The sequence below is a fragment of the Pomacea canaliculata genome, linkage group LG9, assembly GCF_003073045.1.
Source record: "Pomacea canaliculata isolate SZHN2017 linkage group LG9, ASM307304v1, whole genome shotgun sequence".
NCBI lineage: Eukaryota > Metazoa > Mollusca > Gastropoda > Architaenioglossa > Ampullariidae > Pomacea > Pomacea canaliculata.
Window position 1 is genome coordinate 3,704,263 of NC_037598.1, and position 23,949 is coordinate 3,728,211.

Consider the following 23,949-nt stretch of genomic DNA (forward strand, 5'->3'; position numbering starts at 1 on the left):
AGTAGATTACAAACATCAAGTTTACAAATTTCAGTTAAAATAACGATGTTCCCAAAGCTTTTCTCTTGATCGTGGACGTTGAAAATCAAAATGTATTTTTTTAGATATTTCACCAAATGTTGAACAATTAATGTTTGTGTTACATGCGATTTGCTACCTAACTTTTATACCAATATATATGTGTATGTAAATTATTAAACCATTTAACCTAATAGTTTAGCATTGATGAGAAATACTTCTTGGTGTTTATATGGCAAAGTTCTTAGAGCTTTCATCTTTAAAATCACTTTGCTTACATTTTCTGATACTGAGTGTACTTTTCAGTGAATTAATAACTAACAAAACTCCCAGTATTAGGTTACAATGACTTAAAATGATGTAAAGAAAATAACTTCCAGCCCAAACCATCAGGTTTCTGTTAACATACTGGCAGAGATTATTGGAGTTTTATGTTTGACACACGTTTTCGTTATTATTTGTGACTAAAATCTATCTTAACTTCAGTGATGATACGATCCCTATTTCTTCCGTTTCTCTTAACATCACTTTTATAATAATAAAATTTTGGTTGAGTTACATACATTGTGAGTACAATTGTTAAATTGACAAAGACTTTAATGCGGTTGAAAACCTTTCTTTTTTCATGCAACACCCATAACTGCAATTCAATATCACATGTTTTAGGTTCATATCTCGCCTTGCGGCAAGCATTCATACAAGTAAAACGGAATTTTGGATGTGTGGTAGATTTTACTTTTATTGTGATTTTTTTTTAAATTAGGTAAGTTTATATGGCACAACTTCTGATAAAATAAGAGTAGAACACAGTTCAACGAGTACAAAACTCAGGACCCTAACGTAAGAGATATAGCTAGTTATTAATATGTTTGTATAAAGAACGGGTAGGACTTATGTGAATTAAAAAGGGATTTGTGCATGCAATAAAGAAAGCCAGTTCTTGGCAATAGGCGCTCATTCTTTTTCACCATGAGCTGGATGACATGAATCGTCTGCGAAAACAGAGAAACTATTTTAAGAAAACAAACAGGAATCCAAAAGGAAAATTATCTACTTTGTTGATGAGGCCTCAAAAAACTTAGGGAAAGACATTTTCTCAAATCAGTGGCAAAATAAAAAATTACCTCCTACATTACATCTTATTCTTTTTACTACATGAATGTTTACTATATTAATACCACACAGTTTACAGTTGAAAGTAAAAGGCAAAGTCGAGTTGAAAAATAAACTGATTTGTAATTTAAATTAAATCGGCTAAAAGAATTATATATTTTTATAATAATCTGAATAATTTAGTAAAACGAATTGCAACATTTATAAGAAATATTTAAACTTCGAATATTTAAACAATCAAATATGGCAGAAGGTGGTCAAGGTTTTCCAAAGAAGCTTGTTCATAGTATAAGAGTTTAATTTTATTCACAAACAAAAATACGTTCCGAGTCCTGGATGGATGCAGATTTTTGTCCTCAACAGGTTGACATAGCCATTGATGTAGCGAAGGAGGAAGGGGCTACATCACACAGTCAGCCTGAGTCAATGTCATCAGCGCCACCAACAGCAGCCAGAAGAAGTGTGTTCCTGAAGCACTACTCTCGCTCTTTAGGGCTAAAATAAAAATATGCATTCTCTTTAGAAGCTTTGTACCTAGTCCTATTTTATTTACAGCTGAGTTGATTGTAGTTATTACTATCATTGTCTTCCTTTAATTCCAAGCTCTCGTCTCGTACACTCAACAAAATGTGTAAGTATAAAGGTACATATGGCCTTTAATATGCATTTTCGAACCATAGAAGAAAATTTAAACACTCATGCCTTTACCCCTTCATTGCATAAACAAGCGTATTACTGTCTTTACCTAAGAGAGAAACGATAGAAATATCAGCTTTAAATATATAGATAACAAATTTTCATAATATAATTCATACTTACACGAGTAAAACATAAATGGTAATTTCAACTTACTGCACAATCCGGAAGGCAAGTCCACCGAACTGGCATCGCACTTACAGACATTTTCCAGGCATACAGCGTTTGGCACACACTTGTCTGTATTGTCAGAGCATGACTGCCCATGCTTAATTACTGAAATAAGAAACGCGTATTTAATTGGCGATGAAAATGCAGAGATAAAGATTTAAAGATATTTCCAATCAACGTGTACTAAACCGCAGAGAAAAGGGTAGAAACAAAATTAGAATTTCGTAGATAACTAAAATAACATAAACACAGACACTGAACATAAATGTGAGATAAAACGTGTATCCGTATAAGGTGTGGTGCTGGTACTCCAAAAACCACAACGATACTTCAGACACAACAGACTTGCTTCCAATTTAACATTAATGATTTATTAACGGGGTAGTAAACAACAGAGGTGTTAAAAATTACCTCCCAGCAAACACGCAAGATTCGGCCAATGTATTTTTCCAGATTTTTAGGATATATCTAATGCTAAAAATCACAAATATAACTCTTTACAGTGACAAGGCAAGATGCAATGGTCTTATTCCTCGGTTCTTGGATATTTCTTTACGGATTAACCTGCTTCGTGAGAGCACAGAATGGTATGAAAGCAAGCTTAAGATTTCCTTAAATTATGCGTGCCTTGACTGTATGGGTACGCATGATATCAAGTTTTCTAAATAAAACATACGAGAAAACCGTTGTATATGCCCTATAGATAATCATAGTCCTAATCGCATTCACTTGATAATCTGTTCTATACATGTACAGGCATAAGGAAAAACTTACAGCATGTTCCAGACTTGCAAACTGAGGAGGCGACACAAGGTGCATCTTCTGAGCAAGTCGTTCCTGGCTTGGCATCTGAAACAGAAAATAACACTAATTAAAAACATATTTTTCTGTGTCTTTTCCAAACAGCTTAATTGACATGGAGGTTTCAGTAGTTGACTGGGAGTGCAAAGACAACACTCACAGCATGTTCCGGATTCACAAACTGAGGAGGCGACACAGACTACATCTGCCGAACAAGCCGTCCCAGGTTTTGCATCTGCAAAAATAAAACAAATAAATAAACAAAACCAGTGAAATGTATTTCTTTTCCTCCATCCCCCTTCTTCTCTTTTCCTATATACCTTTTTTTCTTTCTTTTTTTTTTCTTTCTTTTTTCCTTGCTTCCCTTTTTCGGTATGCTTATTAGAAATGGCATATCTATGGCATAAATGATGCTAAATCATATGTCTTTATTTATTTCTTGCATTCATAAATTTTCTATCATTCTCTAAGCAGTCTTTAATACATATTTGTCTTACCGCAGAGCTTTGTAATGCTGTTTTCTACATAGCGATCATTGCACTGACACCTCGAGGACTGACAAGTTGCCCCGTAAACACATATATCTTCTTCACACACCTGGCCTGCCTTAAGTACTGAATAATTACAAAAGGTTCATTTTATTTGATTATACCTGTATCTGCGACAAATGCTCATTGTTATCTGCACTGATGTTCCCAACAACGTTATGCATAGCAAACACCTTTAGTCATATTTCAGAAAGCCAACTCAAGTAGATGCTGCAATAACACCATGTTTTGTAGTTGCCTTAGTAGTCATACATATATTTTATAGATTTTATTATAATATTATTAAATTTGGTACAACAAAGTAACATAATCATTTAAGTAGTCATATTTGGACTTTCGTTCGTTGTATGCGTATGTGAGAATATAAAAGAAATGTCTTTAAATATAAAAAGCAAGGTTGTTTAAATGAAATGAGAAAAAGAATTGCTAGAAATAAGTTTACATTTTTTTGTAAATTTCAAAGTAATAGAGAAGAAACTTACAACACAGGCCTGTATTGGAAGAGACTGCTTTTGCAACATCACACTGGCAAGTTGAGTCCTTACATATTGCCCCGACTACACAGTTCTCTACTGTACAGGACTGGCTTGTCTTAAGCCCTGAAGTAAAAGTAAATACAAGACAAGACAAGACAAGACAAGTTTATTATTAATCCACAGCGGAAATACATTTGTCAACATCAGGGGCATAAAATACTACACATACTTCAACATTCCCATACTACCACACACTTACTCAGTCCCACATATCTATGGAAAAAAAACTACTACCATAGTCATATAACCTGCAGAACCGTTCTCAAAGCATAAAATCACAAGCCAGCAGATAAGTCATGCTGTTGTTAAAAAATCTGACAGCAGACATTTTCCCTTTGTCTTAATACGAAAACACCCTTTCTAAAGTCCATGACAGTTAATTTCTACTGCAAACTGCTGACATGACGTAGCAAGTCAATTTGTTTGGTTTTGAAGTCCAGTCTGTGCACTTGATAATAAATCTAAAACAACAAACACGAGGATAAGCAATTCTACCAAATCAGAAGACAACTGAACACTATGTTTGCCACCGGTGGACATTTTCTCAGATATTTCGTTCACAAATAAAATACAAAGTGAAAATAATGTTGGGCTTGTCGGAGGTAAAAGTTTTGTTTATCAAACCTAAGGTATAGTCTTGTATTTAATATTAATGCACTAATGCATTCCTCTGTAATTGCTGGGATACTCGCGATTGCCTTATAAATGGACACAATAATAGCTTCCCTCAAGAAAGCTAGACATTGCCCGCTACCGAAAATTAAATTAAAATACTTAGTTATAAAGTGAACTACCTGTTCCTTGCTGACTTCAGCATTTCTGCTAGCACGTGATCTGTGCCCTACTCCATATCCTGACTTTTATTGTTGCTATAGTATTTCACTATCGCTAATGATCTCTTTTAGTTCTTATATTCCAGGCAGATTATCACAATTTGGTGTGTATATATATATCAATAAAGCGAGAATCTGTCCCTCAATGAGTGTATCATTATGCAGTGCGTGTAGTCTGTTCCTAAGTGCGATGTCGGTTCGCAATAGTGAAAAATATTATATTGCCACTAAAATGATGTTATTTTAGTATCATTCTTGCAACATCTCAGCGTTTTTTAAACATTTTGATAAGAAAAGAACTTACGACACAGTCCTGTAGAAGCAGAGACTGCTTTGTTGGCATCACACTTACAGAGGCTTTGATCACATGAAGCGTTGGACACGCACTTGTTAGAATGATCGGTGCATGACTGATCGTGTTTTATCACTGAAAATATACATTGTAAATGATTTATACTGAGTGGTACAAAATAGGTAATAACTTGCAAAAATGCTAGATTATACATCGCTTTTAAATACTCAGTTTGCGATTTCTGACATTATGAAAGACGTGAAAAAGAATACATTTAAATGACAACATAGGTCTTCATCTTTGTGAACTGAAAAGTACATTACCAGGGTTAAAATATGGAATTCTACACTATAATATTTTGCTTTCAAACTATTGTTTTGAGGTCTAAATGCGTTCTCACAGCATTTCTCAGCAACTTTGTCGCAGACGGTCGAGACAACGCACGTGTCTCCTTCCTTACAAGCTGTTTCTAGCTTCCCGTCTGCAAAGGTACAAGAGTAATGATAAAATTCTATCATTCTTTCAGCATATTGTGTGTGGTCTAATTTTCTAATTGCTCTTCTACAAGTGGTTTTAATCTAAAGATAAGTAATAAAATCTCCCGCTATAGTGTTTGGTAAATATCTTATATTTCTGTATACCTGCCTACAACTAAGGTGTAGTTCACAAAATTTCATCCTCCATACAAATTCAGACAAGCTTATGTGTATTATTTTTACCTACAAGATCACTCTCTTTCTATATAGATATGTAGGCAGTATATTAAAGGCACCCAGCTTCACTGTTCATTGATCTTGTGTTGATTCTACTCACTATGTTCGCTGTGACAGTGCCCGACACCTGTGTCCAAGCACTTCCCTTTCTTTCTAATTCCGCTGATAACGTATCTTTATATTTTTGTGTTGTTACAAAATACTCACCACATTGACCATTATCAATATTCAGTAAAAAATCAGTCTTGCATTTGCAGGCTAGGAAGTTGCTGCAAATAGAATTTGGTGTTGTACATTCGGTATTTCCAGATGTGCAGGTGGTACCAACAGTTCCCGATATTTTAGGTTCTGAAGACAAGATACAAAAAATATTCTCGATCACGTCAAATAAAGTGGATTTTTGCCAGAAAACGCTGCTGGGTAACAAAAGTAGACATGCATTGACATTCAGAACAAATACAATTCTACCAAACATACACGCACAAATATTAAAAAAATTAATAGTCATACTGCAGATTTCACCGTCTTCTGTGTAACCGTCACCACATTTGCAGAGATCTTTGTCACAAGAAGCTCCAGATACACATTTGTTTTCGCCCCTTGTCGCGCATGATTTGCCTGCCTTGATTACTGAAATGAAAACGTTTGGCATAAGCATAGCTGACCTTTTTTCTACAAGAAGGGAAAAAGTGTTAAAGTATTTAGCGTTAAATAATCATATAAGTAAATTACTTAGTAAAATAGATGATATCACTACATTTATCACTTCAGTTTAAGAAATAAAATCAAACACGCACGCACACAAACACACATGCATATATGCACAGAAACAGAGAGGCAAGGAGTGGAACAAGATCAACAATTAGTACAGAGTGACAGACACGCACAAACATTTTTACAAGAGAATAAGAATTCGTACATGCAACACCCCCTTTCACATACACACCTATTTGCAAGATATTTCAATGCGTTATTTTGACCGTCATGACATCGATGTACTGCTGCTGTAAACCCCTTTCTTATCTAAAAAGTAAGGATTTATAAGTTCTATGATTGCCTGTCATCTCCTAATTCTAAATATATTCTTTGAAAATGTTAAGCTTCATGCGGATCTTCATCACTGATTAAACACAATACACCAGTTTTGTTCTGATAAACTTTCTGATCACTAAAATACTTGCAGCATTTTTCTTGAACTTTATCACAGATGTTATCATCGGTGCATGCAGGATTGCAGGTAGTCGCGTGAACATTTCCAGCACCTGTTTCAGAAAAGGTATATATATATATACAGAGAGAGAGAGACAGAGAGAGATAGAGATAGTGTGTCCCCCCTCGCTCTCAATATCTATCTTTGTGTATTTCTTCTTAGTTTCTCTCGCTCCCACCTCTCACGTTAAATAAATGTCAGTAATTAAAATACTTAATTACAATGTAGATCTACTCAATGAAAGTGTGTATATATATATAGTTAAATACATTGCACATTAACATCTAATATTTCATGTCATTTATGTTTGAATTTTGATGTGTTCAAATCGATATTTAAATTCATGCAGTTTTGTCAAGAAATCAAAGATTTAATACTGTATTATCTATGTTTAACCTTTATAATTATGTAACAATCTTGTGCAATAATCACATGTGTAACTTATATGAAAGGTTTAGGTAGTTTTACGTTAATCGTAAATAATTTTAATTTTCCACACACATATATATATAAATTCTGTATAGAAAAAAGGTCCTATGTTCTATTAGTGGTTCAATCATTTTTGCTTAACTGGAAAGACATTGGTTTGACCGTACATACTTTACTACGCTCTCTTTCTCTCTCATGCACACACACATACAAAACCACGCTCGCACGGATACGCGTGTGTATTTGTAACTAAAAGGAAACAAAATAACCAGGCCCTCCACTACGATGAGCCCCCTTCAAAAATAAGTTTTCAATATCTAAAAGTCGCTTTTAAGTTTTTATAAGAAATAAAAATCCACATATCAAAATTATTTTAAAAAAGCACGGGTTAGCACTATTTCAGCTGTTTCTTTTAAGCCTGATTCTAAAACATTTGGAAAGCTGTCGTAAAATATTTAATTGCATCATTATAAATAACTATTTTGTCTGTTGTTTGATTTTTTTTAGTGAAGCAAAGACTTAAATTAAATTGTAATGGTGTGTCTACATAAGGCTTGTCTTTATTTCTTGATACTGTGTAGTTCTCCATTGACACATGTGAAGTATATTTACAAAATATGCCTAGAACCACTGATTCATCAGCTTGCTTTGTCTTGACAAAAATCCGTGTAAAGGATGCTTCGGGCAATGTGGTTACTTTTTTAAAGCTATATTTCTGACCGAAAACTACCAACACATTGAAAGACTGTAAAATATGCAAATTATGATGCAGTTATTAGTCTAAAATGTTAAGAATTGACTGTTGTGTAGATTTAAACAGCCTTTAAGATGCGAAAACATTCAGGCAAATTCTTAGAATTAATCATACGTCGACCTTTTTCGGTTTTTAGTTACATCTTTAGTCAAAATGAAAAATATCACGTTTATTTTTTTAATGAGCAATTAATTAAAAATACACTTTGACCGCAGTTATTTAAAGCTAAAGAAATGCAAACTGAAAACGGTTGACTTACCAGTCACAAGGAAGTATAAGAAGAGTGGCGTAACTAATACAAGCTTCATTTCTATCTTCTTTTGTGTTCAGCGCCGACGCACCGTGCCAACTAATTTGCAGTGGGGCCCCTAAGACCTTTTATCTTAATTACCCTTAGCAACCTGGCGTGAACACGTGACGCTATTGTACAGTGAAAAGTCTAGACCTATTGGTCAAGTTTTCAGCAGACTTTCCTAATCATTTTTTTTTTTTGTTAGTGCACACCATGTGACTCATTCTAAGCTCTACAAGGTAAATCCACTTCTATGCCCCCCTCCCCAACATCAAGAAAGAGGCAGGCATGAACTAAATACACTCTAGGTTTTATATGTATGAAACTCTTGCAATGTCTTAAACAAAGTCAAAAAATACTCTCAAACCAGACAAAATATGTGCAACAGGCTTTACAACAGAGAACATTAAGGTTGGGTCTTTAAAAAGTATAAATTTCCAGTCTGAAGCTATTTTTCGTTTTATCTCTTTACTGCTACTAAGTCGCAAGTTAAGTACTAAATAATCGACAATTGTATGAAAAGGAAAGCAATAATTCCTTTGATTGACACAACTAATCTGATCTGGTTTCGGTGTTAACCTGCATACACAAATAGACACTCCATTCATGTGAAGTATCTTTCGATAAATTTTCGCGTGTGCATTTGTTTCTTATAACGGCGACCGTTTTGACTTGTCTACTCACAGCTAAAACCTTTTATCATTCCAATTTAGAAAACTGTAATTTCTTTTTATGATCAATAACGTGTTATTATTGTCAAGTGTTTGTTTGGATATATAGCTTCGGGTTTTTTTTAGAAGTTCGTTGTATGATCCTTACAAAAACTAAACACTATTATAACTTATTAGTAGTAAAAAGCCACATAAATAACTCCATTAAAGAAAAAGATTAGTTTCCTTACTAGACATTAGTCAGCAAAACATTGTTAACTGACACTTAGCAGCGACGAACATAAAAGGCAAGTTTATTAGTTTATAGCTCCTGTGCCAAAAGATGTGTAATATACTACACCTTTTCTTTTCAGGTCAGTAGGTTCGAGCCATAGACGATACTTCAGGTGACAGGTAACACCTCAGAGGCAGCCTCTTGAGTCAAACTATGGCTTGTGTTGCCTGTTCAGTGCTTCTAGCCATACACCTCCCATAAATATATTTTTACTGTGGTTACCCTCTGCTTAAAATCTTGGAGACAAAGTAGCTTATCCTATATACACTATATTTAGTTTTAAAATAAATAGTTTAAGATTCTTTTTACCTGTTTACTATTCTATGCTACTTTCCCCTCTTTTACGTTTTATGCAATTTTGTTTTTATATTTTACTCCACATCTCACATTAAGTCTGCCTGTAAGGGGTAACCCTTGCATATTCGTGCCCCACTTCATTCCTTTTCTTTCTTGATACATGGATTCATTTTAAGTAAACAATCTACCAAGCAGAATGAAGAGCTATTTGTTTATATGTGGTAAAACGTTTGTCCTGCGTGATGTACGCCATATCTGAACGTAAATGAACTTAATTACTGTAAGCCTCCTTCAACTTCTCTAGATGAAAATAGTAGCTGTGAACAAATAGCAGTCGTATGGTTATGTTACTTTATACTTGTGTCTTGGTCCAGTAAGAAGGCCTTATTTCTTTTTTTTAATTTGCATAATAAATATTTTCTGCGAGAAGATGAGTCTTCACCTAACAAACCTCGACTTACGATCTCAATATTGCAGTTGGGTAATGATTTTGCTAATCACTGGGTAAGCCTGATCTGAAGATACTATATAATAAAATTTTGGTTGTTATATGTCCTAAAGCACACTTACTCCCGCATAAGTCCGACAAATTACAAACACATAACGCTTGACAAGCCCCCGCAGACGAAGGTGAAAGAAATTAGAGACTGATGGTTTTCAGTTGTAGTTAAGATAAACAATAGAGACTTTTCACCTTCAGCTGCAGTCCCAGAGAGGGAGGTTGAAGGTAGTTAAAAGTGGTCAGAAAGTTTCATAAAGTTGTCAAAGTTGTTAAATGATTATTACATAAAATCTTTGCCAGACTTGGTTAATCATTTGCCCATGTTTTGTCCAAGTAAAAACAGACTATATGTCAAAGTTTATTACAATTTCAGTGGAGTGGGGAAGCGAGTGTGAAATTTTGTTTAGCACGTCTCACACCTCTATTAAATAATTATCTGCTATTGTAAAATGAGATAAGAATCATAACATTTTTTTGTAACTCCACTACAATTAAATTCATATGTTTGGAGTGGTAAATTCAGATATGCAAGCCTCTCATCTTCAAGATTATTTACCCATTATTAAATGTTTATGACATGCATTCACCTTATGATAGCCTTTTAAATATTGCTGTGAATTATGATGGAACGATCACGGTGATGTTTATAACCATACTTGTCCTCCGTTCGGCACACATGATAAAGGGTTGTTGAGAGCATTTTATCATTATTACTCCTGTTTAGCGTTCAGAAATGTGAGACGCAAAACACGAAACACGAAAAAAGAAGAAGTCACCTGCACAAAATGTACATGATCAACTGACAAGGATTTTAGAAAAAAAGTCATTAGTCTAATGAAAACATTTTAAAACCCACCAGCCATACAATTGCTTGGTCTTCGTTTTGCAGTCACATCTCAGAATAAAACCTAAAACCAATATTACTAGACTTTATTAAAGTATTCGACTTTTCGTAAACGTCATTCGCTTATTATTTATAATGATTAACTTTTATGGACATATATTTTCAAGATATGAGTGTGTGTTTTTCTAACATCGTGTATCTAAAGTCAATATTTATTTTTACGAAGCATTGAGCGCACTTGTAGACTCAAATTGGAGCGAGTTTTTTCGTTTATAATAAATTTTGTGAAAAAACTGAAGGTTTACCTTTTTAAATACCATATTTTGCCATATATGTTAGGAGTTGAATTAATGGGAACAGCAATGCTTTTTTCAGAGTTAATCTGCAGATTGCTGCTTTTGTGATGTATTTTTAACGAAGCAAGGTTCCTGTCTGCTTCTTTGTCTCACATGCGACGTGCAATAAAACCTGCAAAAAAATTACGAACTCTACCTTTTTTTTAAAAAAAAAAATACAGAAATGAAGCACCTACCAAACGATTCCTCACTTGATTTACTCAAATGTAATCATCCAAACTCAACCAGCGTCGAATATCCAGCTTGTAGTTGCCAGCAAATTGTGTGGATGTGATCCATGTGTTCAAATACACTACACAGACATTGCCACTTCATGTAATCGCTTGCAGTGCTCTCCCTTGCTGACATATTTTATCTTGGGTTTTTGAGAACGCAAGTTTGTTTATGAAAAATGGATAACACGTGAACAGAGACTTAACTTTCGAAAAGTGCACTGTAAGTATTGTTTTTTTAAATTAAGATTTTTATTTTCGCTTAATTTTATTTCTGTCCAATTCCTTTTCTCAGTTTATCGTTCTTAAAAGCTTCAAATGATTTAGATTCAAAGGTGCACGAGTTTTCAAAAAACATATTCAAAGTTTAATGCGCGTGCATAAACATATAATACACACATACATGCACACAGTCATATTAAGCCAGTATCCACATTAGGCAATTATTTACATGTAAAGTTGTAGTCACTACCTTTAGACTTTTAAGCCATTGAACCCTTGTTTAAAGGTAAATCAGTATTTTCACTTTTAAATTTGATGTTATTTACTGCAGCCTCTGTTACGTATATTGAAAGTATAATTTTTGCATGCTACCTAGTCTTTCTTGTTCAGCGTAACTAGCTTCTACCAACTTAAATCAGTCAGATGTAATCTCTTGATTGCTGTTCTGTTGAACGTTCTCCCTATAGCTACACGTAATAACGGCTGTTGCACTGATAATGCATTGACACATGCACCTTCTCTTTCAAACTTTAACAAATATATCGTTTGATGTGTGTTTGAAGATTGATTTAATGGCATTATCTGCATTTATACATTGGTGTTTGTAAAATGTAAATCGGTAGACAGTACTTTTTTAATATAAATAAGGTCATTTACACTTGTTTATGTACTTGCGCTCATACTTGAGGCTCACGTGAGGCTTTAAAAAAGAAAACATACTTGTGTTTTCTTCCTGTACCAATAAAGAATAGTTTAAAAGAGTAAAGTTCAATTATCTAAGTTTATTTTGGTTTTGATTTTGAACCAGTGATTAAATTATGAGACTTTTCTGGACGGATTATTGATAAAAAGACAAAATACTTGTGACACGTACAAGAAACCCACAAAGATTATAGGAATGATAGACAAAGATATTTTTTCTCCTTTCTGTACCAGCAATAAGGAAACGAATAAAGTGGCTTTTAAAATATTTTAGCTATAAATTCAGTAGTCGTATCAGAAGCAAAGTAATTAGTTCATGTCATATTCGCTACCATCGTTTGCTTTCTATGGAATATACTTTCAAATTTCCCTTTCTTAGACAAATTTTATGGGATTACGCTAGTGTTGAAGTAAGGAATAATATGTATTTATACATATATATGTATACATTTATACATGTATACACTAGGTACCAGTGCGTACGGTCAAAAGCCAAAGTAAAGAATTAAAAAGACGGCTCTATGCAATATCAACCCCATTTCCAGCTTTAAATGTTTGTGTCTGGTTACTCACCCAGACAACCTTGCTCTGTGCTTAAAGAGCGCGATTTGGCTCTCATAAGTTCTTTTATCCCTCTCCACCTTTGCCAGTTTTGACTGTAGTTTGTATCCAGTTTTTCAGACAGTTTATTGCGATTAGTTTATATTTAACAGGATCGTATACATCACAATGAGATATTTCCAGCTTGAGAACATTATTTGAGCAAACATAGTTGGCATAATTGGAAACCGTTGTCACACTCACACACACACACACACACTTACACTTTTTTTACCTTTCTTCAGTTCCCTTTATCGTCTCTTTAGTATCGTCTCTTTTTACATTCCCTGCCTTCCTCGATGTTTTTTTTTTTTCACCTGCGTACCCTTCTCCTTATTCCTTTGCTCTCACTTCTGTCTTTCTTTCTCTGCACATGCAGCTTAAATATCATAAAAATAACAATGTAGACACCTCTGTTAAAATTCCTTTAGAGAACTATACTTTGTTACAGCTCTTCGATACCCAGATCTTACCTGTCCTGCTATATTCCTCTGAGATCTGGGGTATGACATCTTTAAAGGAGATAGAAAAGGTTCATTTATTTGCTGTTAAAAGGTTTATGTGTGTAGACACTAAAATTCCTATCCATATGGTATATAGCGAGAGCGGGAGATACCCTCTGTATATCAATAGCATAATACTAGGTGGCCGGCAAAATGGTTTAAGAGGCTTACGCAAATGCTCTTTAGTGAATCCACATATTTTGGTTTAACCTATTTAGAAATTTATATTATCTACTTCTTTATGACATTGCAAATGTACTTTTTAAAATCAAATGCATTCCTAAACAAAATTAAAATACGATAATTTAATTTCCTGCTTCTTAAACTGTTTGCCTCTTTTTAAATTCGGCAGCTAGTAATGAGACCAAGTAACAAGTTATAACGCGCATAAAAGTGACATGTGTGTTGTGGCTTGTTTGCAGAAATAAAAATGCCATGCTTAGAATTACAAGCGATCGATAAGTAGCAAAGACGATTAACCTCTTTGACCCTTTTTACCCTCTTTGCCCTCTTTATAGCTCAAGCTAGTATTTCAAAGGGAAGTAAATCTGCCAAGAAAGCATAATAATGGGTCATGCGAATTGTTTCCCTTTACTGCCATGCTATATTTTGCTGCATCTCTCCTATTGAGAAAAGAGGATGAGCAGAGCCCCTGTTTTCACACACACACACACACACACAGACACTAGCATCAGTTTCAATTGTAACTGCTGTAAAACCTAAATTTGTTGATTATGTAATCCACATAGTTAAACATCCTGGAATATCGATTGCGATCGCTTTTATCACTTCTTGCCTAAGGTTTACATAGGTTCATTTATAACAGCTTAGCACGTAATACTTCAAGACTATTACTTCTTTATTAAAGGTTTAGCAAAGGTTGCAGCGTGTGACGTAAGCGAGGGACAGGATGTGTCGGTCATTGTTATAATTTGAACTCAAGTGATCAGTGCGTTAACTTTTACTACCCACGTCAACATAATCTTAATGATGATGATGTCGATTTGTAATGCGCAGGTATCCATTCCGAAGAATGCGCATTGCGCAGGAAAAAAAATATATATATATATACAAAAGAAGAAAAAAATGATGTGAACAAATATATAAAACACCAGGAATCTTGTAGGGGAAGACAAGCACTATGTACTAATTCATGTCAGTCACTACACGGCTCACTCCCCAAACGAAATACCTAACGACGTGTGACTTAAGCACAACGAGAAAGATTTATTAAAAGTACAAAGTACGCAAATACATACAAAATTGGGCTCAGTTAGAGAGCAGTCTGGTATCATGCATGCTACACGCTCTTTCAGTGTTACAGTGCTGTTAACTCCCGTTAAAACAATCATTTGTTCTTACATAGATACGTACACTAACAGACTGACCACAGTTCCTGTTGCATACACTAACTGCACTTACCTACACTGTACTTGAATAAGCTCCTGTAATCTTGTCATAAAAAGTCAAGGAAATGCTTGTGTTGAAGGCTTAAACAAACCGCAACCAACAGTCATTAATGTACATTCGCGCTTTACTTCGTAAAGGGAAATGTACAATCAAAATATTTTGCGGATCTTTACTCCTTACTTCGAATGAAGATATAGAGCAGAGAGAGTGAAACTCCAAAATTTGCAGTCGGATGTGGGTTCGGCATGCACTTATGAATCAACAAAAGGTTAATGAGTGGGTAAAAAGTTTAAAGCGGGAGGAACAGGTGTAACCAGCGAAGGTCGTTCTGCGTGTCCATCAACATCACATACAAAGCACATCAACAGACTCGATATATTGAGTGAAGAAGATAAATAAATAACACGCGCAAGTAGACATCTGCTATGGATATCCATTTTCCTTAATACATGATTATTACATCACACAGAAGGCGGCTTCGTAAAGCGATAAATACGATCATATGTAAATTCCTGAACTCTCTTTTGTTCTAAGAAATTATCTTTTAAACATGCGCTTAAGAACAGTATGTAAAATATTCGTGGATGTAAGATATGAAGTAAAACTTTTAAGAAATATAATTGTTTGTCTTTCAGAGTAAAATAGTCAATATTATATGATCTACTTACTCGTGATAGCCATGAGACCCAAGACGAAGAAGGTTCCACGCAGTGTAAAGCCCATTTCCAGGAGAAAATATTTTTTTCCTAACTGCCAGCTAACTCAGAAGATCTCGTCTGGTGCGAATTGACTGTGGGGAGACGCTTTTATCCATATACACCACAGCAACTGCAAATGTTGATAGGTGTGGTCATGTCTTTCGAAGCGAGTGTCCTCCGATTGGTCAGTATTTTAACAAGTGCTTATGATGCAATGCGATCGTGTACTTTTAGTAATCTTATTTAGTAACTGACTCATTTTATCACCAACCAACGTGCGAGCTTTCGTCCAATAGGATTCTCTGAAGGATGTCCTCATTCCGAAAAAAAACTTCTTGTACGTCTTCGATAAACATACTGTCTAACTGTAAATACTTTTATTCTATCAACATGTCTAATCCCTCCAGAGACAAATTCGCTTATCACAAAGACAGCCGAGAATATCTGTAGAATACAGTGATGCAAACTTAACTTTGCCTATTTGCTAAAGAAACAATTTCTAGTCGCTCAGGTGCGTGTGAGTCCTCAAAAAAAAAAAAAAAATAAGAAAAAAAAAAGAAAAGAAAATCAAAGATCCTTTTATACGGTTAAATTCGTTTAGTATCAGATGATCAAGAAACCTTGATATGGGCGAGACTGTACTCTTTGTTGCCTTATTGGGCTTGCAGCGAATGTGTCTTTACATTGTTTTATTTGAACGAAAAAAGATATCCGCCAAAACCCACTATTGAGCTGACTGGGATCATTGTCCTCCACATACGAATACGCCTTAATCTAGTGAGGTGCATGAATGGTAGACTAAAATATATATTCTTGAGCTAAAAGTGCAATAAAAATTTTAGAATGAAGCGTGGAGTATTGGACCTAATAAAATAACGATAATCAACGCACAAACATGCTCATGGAAGACAGACGGACAGACAAACCGATAGACAAACAGCATATAGGCTTACAAGCCGATAAACCTGCTAACGGATACTTTAGATCGCGACATTGTCGACACCACCATATCATCCTCAAAAATATTGTCATAGTTCCCTTGAATTTATAGTTTCAGTAGGCCTTTACAAGTTCAAACCACTAAGTTAATTGATGTCTGGATATGTCTTATAGATATATGAAATTGTATTGTATTTGTATTGTTTTATCACTACGTTTTTCCCCTTTTCTTTTCCTTCTATTTAATCACACTCACACACAGAAGAATTTTTTTTAAATATCTTGTTTGTAATTGCCGAAAGGGGCAATGTTAAGGGGAGGTCTACACTTTCTCAGGCGGGGTCTGAAGGTTCGAAGAAGCAATAAACTAACAGAGCAGAGGGAGGAACAAACCCACATTGTTCAGTATCGTACGTGGTCATTACGTCAGCCACGTAAACAACAAACAACTGCGTGGAGCAGATAAAAACTTTGCACGTTTGCACGACGGAAAAAGTCTTAGGCGTGATCGTAGGAGATAATGTGCTGAATATGTTATTGCTTTAAAAGTTGTAAGGAAATTGCTTTATAATTAGAGACGGGGTGAAAAGAGTGCACTATCTGACAGCAATAAAAATCGCACCTCTGAGAGGAAAAGCGTGTGCGAGAAAGACAGAAAGAGACTGAATAAAACAGAAATGGAAAATTTTTTAGTTCAATAGAAACAGAAAACTACAGGAAAGACAAAGGAACGCTGGAAAGAATGAAATGATTGTAACAGAATGAAGAAGAAGGACGGGTGGGGAATTTTCGGAAGCCGTTTTCTTCCTTTAGTAACATTTACCTCTTCGGTACAGCTCAGACGAAGCTGTGATTTGATGTTAAATAGTACCACAGGGGTAAAGTGTATCTTTTGAAGTAAAGCGATGTCTTTAGTTTTCTCACCTGCTAGCACACAGGTGTTGAAGAACCAGGTGTCTGTAGGATTGCCTATTCCACGTCTCCAACTGAGTGATACTCACGATATATAGATACAGAGAGATTATGATTTAAGACTTTGGAGTACGTATGTTGTATACAGGAATGTCCTCCTGTCTGTTGCTGGTACTGATGGGACTGTCATGTCTGTGCAGAGCTTGTAGCCTACTTGGTGACAGGTGTACGTGAGGTTTACGTTGTAGCACACATCGCTGGCTGTCGCGTTCTGAAACTACGTTAACGACAGCGACAACAGTCAAACAGTTCCGATGATTGACAAAATGCAGGCCCAGTGGGGTGGGAGCTGGAGACGGGGTACCAAAGGCCAGCAGTGGAAGGAATTTGTATTTGTCCTCCGTTTCGTAAGGTCTAGTGTCGGGGTTAGAGTTCAAAGGTGCTGTTGACAGCGTCTAGTGTAGAGTTTGAGGCAACTTGAAGAATGCGTTTTCTTGTCCGACAGCACGGCAGTTTCACTCAAACAAGTTTAGTGCTTGTAGTAGTGTGCTCTAAGAATCTGCTTGAACGGTGACATGAAAATCTTCTTGCCAGTGTGGACTTTCAGTCAATATCAAGACATAAAGAAATAACAAATAAACAAAAACCATGAAGATTTTTGGTGCTTTCCTTTAGTAATGTTTGGAATTGGGCTAAGGTGCGATGACAAGAGAGAAAGATTTTTTTTAGAAAAATGGAGCAAGCATTTGCACAAAATCATTTCAGCTCCAACCAATTTTGTAGCAAATGTAAGCATGAAGCATACAGCAACAGAAACTCATGAGTAAAAAAGAAAAAAGTCATTTTTTAAGGCTTAAGACAACATGCACTTCACTTATAATTTTTAATTTTGCTAAACTAGTATTTAACCTTTCTGTATACAGTTTATTGAAGTGTGCCGATATGGAAGCACAAACCAAATATCAAACATAATTTCTGTGGTATAAAGTCCACCAAGTCCAGGTTCGATAGGTCATAGAGATAAATCTAGGTTTTTCAAATACAGCAATGGTCCTCAATATATTTTATATATGTGACATCTGTTCTACTTACTCGGAGTCGCTGGAAAGAATGAAAGATATATATATGTGACATCTGTTCCCACCCCACCCCTACCCGTGACTACGTCCTCTCAGTGTGAATACATTCCAAAGAGGAAGTACTTAAGCACTAACCTACTAAATCAACCAAACAATTAACCAGAGAGGACAGACAGAGATGTGATCAGCGTAAGGTGACCAGATGTCACCGACAAAGAAAGCCGAAAAAGGAGGTTTGGGGGGGGGGGGAACCTTTCCTCTGACTTTTGCCGAGTAGTGAGGCTTTCAACGGCAGATCTGTCCACGCCACTACAGTATTCCGTTTTAAAAAGAAAAATGTTGTTTTTTTAATTTAAATATAAATATTCCTACCTTATCTCCAGCTCAGCCAACTTTGAGGACGTGCAAGTGAGGCGCTGTAACAAATTATCGACGATAATCCGGCACATTCGTCACCTTGCGAGGCTGTTGCTTCCAAAGCGTACTTCATAGACCAGACCTGGCCAAAGGCCTGCCCGCGGGCCGGATCTGGCCCGCCTTCTGTCTCTGACCGGCCCGCCCGCTGGACCGCCCGCCAGTATATGCACTATATATACAGTATTGGGTAAAACTAAGTTAACTTTATTAGTCCGGCCCTCTAAAACCATCCTAATTTCTCATGCGGCCCCTTGGGAAAATCAATTGCCCACCCCTGTCATAGACCATGAATCTCCTTGTAAAGTTTCGGTTCTTGCAAGATAGTGTCAAAAAGATTTTCACAAAGATTTCCCAAATTTTAGCTGTTAAAGTTGCACTTCACTATTAAAAGTCCTTTCAGTGCTTCCACCTTTAACTGCCGGGCAGCGGAAAATACGCGGGAGGACGAAATGCCGAGAGATGAGGGGAAATGTGCTGACGTAGGCTTGATGAGATGGCAGGAGGGTCTGGGGTCTGGTGTCTGGTGTACCCGGGCCCACGGTTGTGAATGGGGCACGGCCTAGGTCAGTGGATTGTTTTCCTTCTTCTTTTTCTGGTTTAAAGACGAAACACCTAAGCATTACACCTGCAGATGTTGAGGTTCAAGTCTGCAGTATACAATTTCCAGGCCGAAGGTAGGAGGGGCCGTCGGGGGTAGCGGGCCAGGTGTCAGAAGGCCGCTGGACACCCAGGATTTATCGTGCATGAACCGTCTAGATTCTAGATTCTAGAAGAACATTCGTGCATTGAGGTCTCTGAATTAATGTGCCACTTGGGGGACCTGCAAGCAAGTTGGAATTGACAGTAAAGAGATAGGTATGCTACTGATGTATGGCCACTCTGTGAATGGAGACTATGGGGCCCGCCGCTCGCACCGCAACCTCTAAGCCCTGAGTGAGATGTCAAAGGAGCTTGTTTCCCATAGTTACTTCACCAAAAAATAAAACTTTCTCTTCCCGTTTCTCCATCACCCAGCAAACTACATTAGTCTACAACTGTATACCAGGGGTGGGCTTAAGTTCGGCCTGTGGATGCCTTTGGATCGGCATCGTCTGCCAAAATGTCAAATGCACTTGTTTTCATGTTTTTAACATCAGCCTAGGTTAATTTTCTAAAAAAATTATTATATCAAGTACAACAGAGTTAGAAATCGGCAGTCTGTAGCATTCTAACACAGAGAAAGTGAAAAGACAAAAAATAATAACAGACTGACATGTCTGATGGAGTCGTTAGAGGGCAAAGGGGGCGGCTGCCTACAAAGGAAAGCGAGCGACATCAAAAAGCTTCACTTTACACAATAAATTCTGCAGGTGAAAGCCATTGTGTACTTATTTGTTGTCCATTCCATTATCACTAGGTTTGGTGTGTAGTCAGCTGGCGTGGGGCTAGGGTAGGGATGAAAGTTAATGCCACTGGACAACCGTAACCAAAGAAGCTGACACCTTCATTACGAGGGACGAGCAGACGACCACCGGCGATGTACCAGCTGCTCGTGCGTCGGCCGATGTCGGCCGGCAGGTCATTGTCGTCACGGGTCAAACACCGGAGCCAGCAGAGCGACGAAAAAGAAATCGGGATCAACAAGACACCACCAAAAGGCAAAAGCTAAAACAAAGGCGCGGATGCGAATCAGTTTACGGTATTCAGATTTTTAAGGCCAAGCACCTGGGTAAAAATTGTCGAAAATTTTAAGATTTAGCCATTTTGAGATTATGGCATATTGTGAAAGTTCAAAGTCTGTTCTATTCACTCACCGAGTGGATTTTCATAAAACAATCTAGAAATATGTCTATTTTGTCAATAAAAACAACTACTTCTATCCTATTTACTTTTCCCGAGCGCAGAATTAGCGAGAATAGAGAATGTTTGGGACATAGCAACACACTCGACCACGTGCGAAACATCGTCACATCGTATATCGGTCGAAAGGTCACTGAATGAACTTTCAAACAAAGGCTGGTTCAAGGCCCATAGAAGGCCCACGCTATGATACGAGGTCTTTTCTAGACGACACAAAGGGTCGGAAATTTCCTTATATGGATGCATGCGTAACATACTTAGCATATAGCCAATCAGAATTCACTAACGCCGACCTCGACGTGGTCATAGGTCACACGAACACTCTTCGGCAGTGTTCGGGTATCCACAAGGCAACTGTCATGGCCTCCGGATGTAAACAAGGTCGAGAGTAACTCAAAGCTAATGCTGGGGTATTTTCTTTCTGGGACATTAACGTTAATATTAAATGTTCATTGTGCCTGTCAGACGCTCATTTCTTCTCACAATACCACGTGCGAAAGAATAAAAACCACGTGGACGTTCTTAGACCGTCGTAGCAGCTAAAAAAAAATGTAACTTAGTGAACCGAATTCGGCTGTCGAAATCAGCGTCAGTCATGTGGTAAGCGATCTGAAAATAAAGCGAAGTTTTTAATTTTGCTGCAAATCTCGGTAGTAATCAGGACTAGATGCGAACATTTACACATTTGAGTCAACTTGCAATGCTAGTTATTTATGTACTTTGTCAGGAATGTAGGGAAACAGAGCTTACATCATTTGCACAGATAACAAAGGTTGGGTGGGGGTTGGATTGTCTTTCTCCGACCAAATGTCACAAACAGAATGTGTGAAGACAATTATGAATAACATTCCTAAAAAATAGAATGAAAACTGCTATCTAGTCAAGTTTGTAGCCATTCAGTATCTAGAGAGCACATCATTGTCAGCGCCCTAAAAGGCCAGACAGCTGGTGCTTTTCCCATAAATTTTTGACAGAAAAAAAGAACCACCTAGCCACAAAAATCAAACATCTTTAATCCATGTGACTACAGATGTAATTCATAAAATAATCCTAGCATACAGAGGAACAGAACATGAGCAGCTGCTCAAATTCTGGTACACTAAATGATGTATCTCTAGATTTCATGAACAGGTTCTTCTTATTCCTATTCGCCCCCCAGTGGAGCATATAGGGCCGCAAGAATAGGTTATACTCTGCTACAAGCTTTTGAAATAATTTCTTTAATGAAAGAATTATATTTTGATGTTCATCCCATAACCCTGCAACTGAAGGCAAAGAAAGATGAGTGTTTCCTACTAATGCTGCTACTTCAGTAGATGCTTACAAAAATTGAAAGCAATATGTGAGACAGCATCACTAAATGTTAGAGAGCAAAAGACCATAGATGGCATAAAACCATGAAGCTAGTGGACACTGAACTTCTATATAACTAACTAAACCTATAAATGTGTTGCTCAATGTTTGCAAACACCATTGTTTTTATTACTGTGTACTTATCTGAAGCCAAGTCAGCATTTGGGTACACAACACAACCATGTTGACTTTTCTAAAAGTGAACAAAATAATTAATTTTATTAGTAATGTTAAAGTTATGTGTAGTAACACATTGAAAGATGGTTATAGTTTTTATTCAACAGGTAAATTACATGAAAGGCTTAGATAAAACAAAGCTACTAAGCTTGAACTTTCTGTTCTCGCTTTTTCCGTTCCTTGTTTATGTTACAGTTTGTTTACTTATAAACCCTATAACTTTATATTAACATGTGCTACAGGCTTAAAATTTGGTTGAAGGTTTCTTTATACATATCTAAACATATCCATGAGAGCTTTTAAAAAAACTAATTAGTGGTTTAGTAGTTACTAAGCTTTTGGTTTGTTTTCCTTGCCTTTTCAGTTTCTTGTTTTGGTAAGCTTGGTTAGTTCAAAAGCTTGTAATTAATATTGACATGTGATATAGTCATGAAATTCGGTTGAGAGTTTCTTTATATACATGTCAACATTTAAATGAGGGCGCTTTAAAAAAATATTTAGTAGTTTAGAAGTTACTAAACTTTCAGTTTTTCTTTCCTCGTTTTCTCAGTTTCTTGTTTTGGGTACAGACAGTTTATTTCAAAAGGACAAAACTTTTTATCGACAAGAGATATAGTCGTGCAATTTGGTTGAGTAATTCTTCATACATATATAAACATTTCTATGAACGATTTTTAAAGAAATATTTAGTAGTTTGGTAGTTATACTGTTTTTAATCAAAATTTCTTAAAATTTAACACACTGTTTTACAACAAAAATTCATAAAAAAAAACCTAAGCCGATTTTGCAAAATATCTTTTCATAGAAATGTAGATCTGTCTTTTAAGTAACTATTTCAATAAAAAGTTCGAGTCTACTCACAAAATTGACGAAGTTTTGTATTTTTTAAAATGTTTGTTTGGGCGCCATTTTGGTTTGTTTCCATGGCAACCGATGGTGTGACAAGTGCAGTAAAACTATTTTTTGAACCTTCAGTCAAGGGCTAAATAGCTGATACAAAAAAATCCGCGCTATCGCGTGAAACGTAAAAGTTTTTTTTTTGGCAGGTGCCTAGCCTTAAAGACAAGCGGGACATTGATGGACTTGCCAGAAAGCGGGACATTGGTCGTCCCACCCGGACATTTCATGAGCAGGCGGGACACGAGGTCAAAAGCTGGACGTCTGGTCACCTGAGATCAGCGACACATGACGAGGGAGAGACATCTGCCGCTCACAAAATGGCGCTGAAACTTGCTGTAGGTGGGATGCAGCCGCGGCTTTTAGTTCATTACATTCAGCAAAGTACATCTGCTGGCCTCCTCCTGCTTCTAGTTGAGTGTTCGGGAAAAAGATTACTCCTGTTCTTGTTGCTGTTGTTCTTGTTCTTGTTCTTGTTCTTGTTAAAAAAGAGATAAACTTTAAAAAAATGACTAAGAGATTGACATAGAAAATAGAGATGGAGACCACCAATTACAAGAAAGATATCGTGGGGTTAGTCTGGAAGAATTTGCCGAAACAAAATAAAATCAAAGTGAAACGTTGGTTTTGTCATAAATA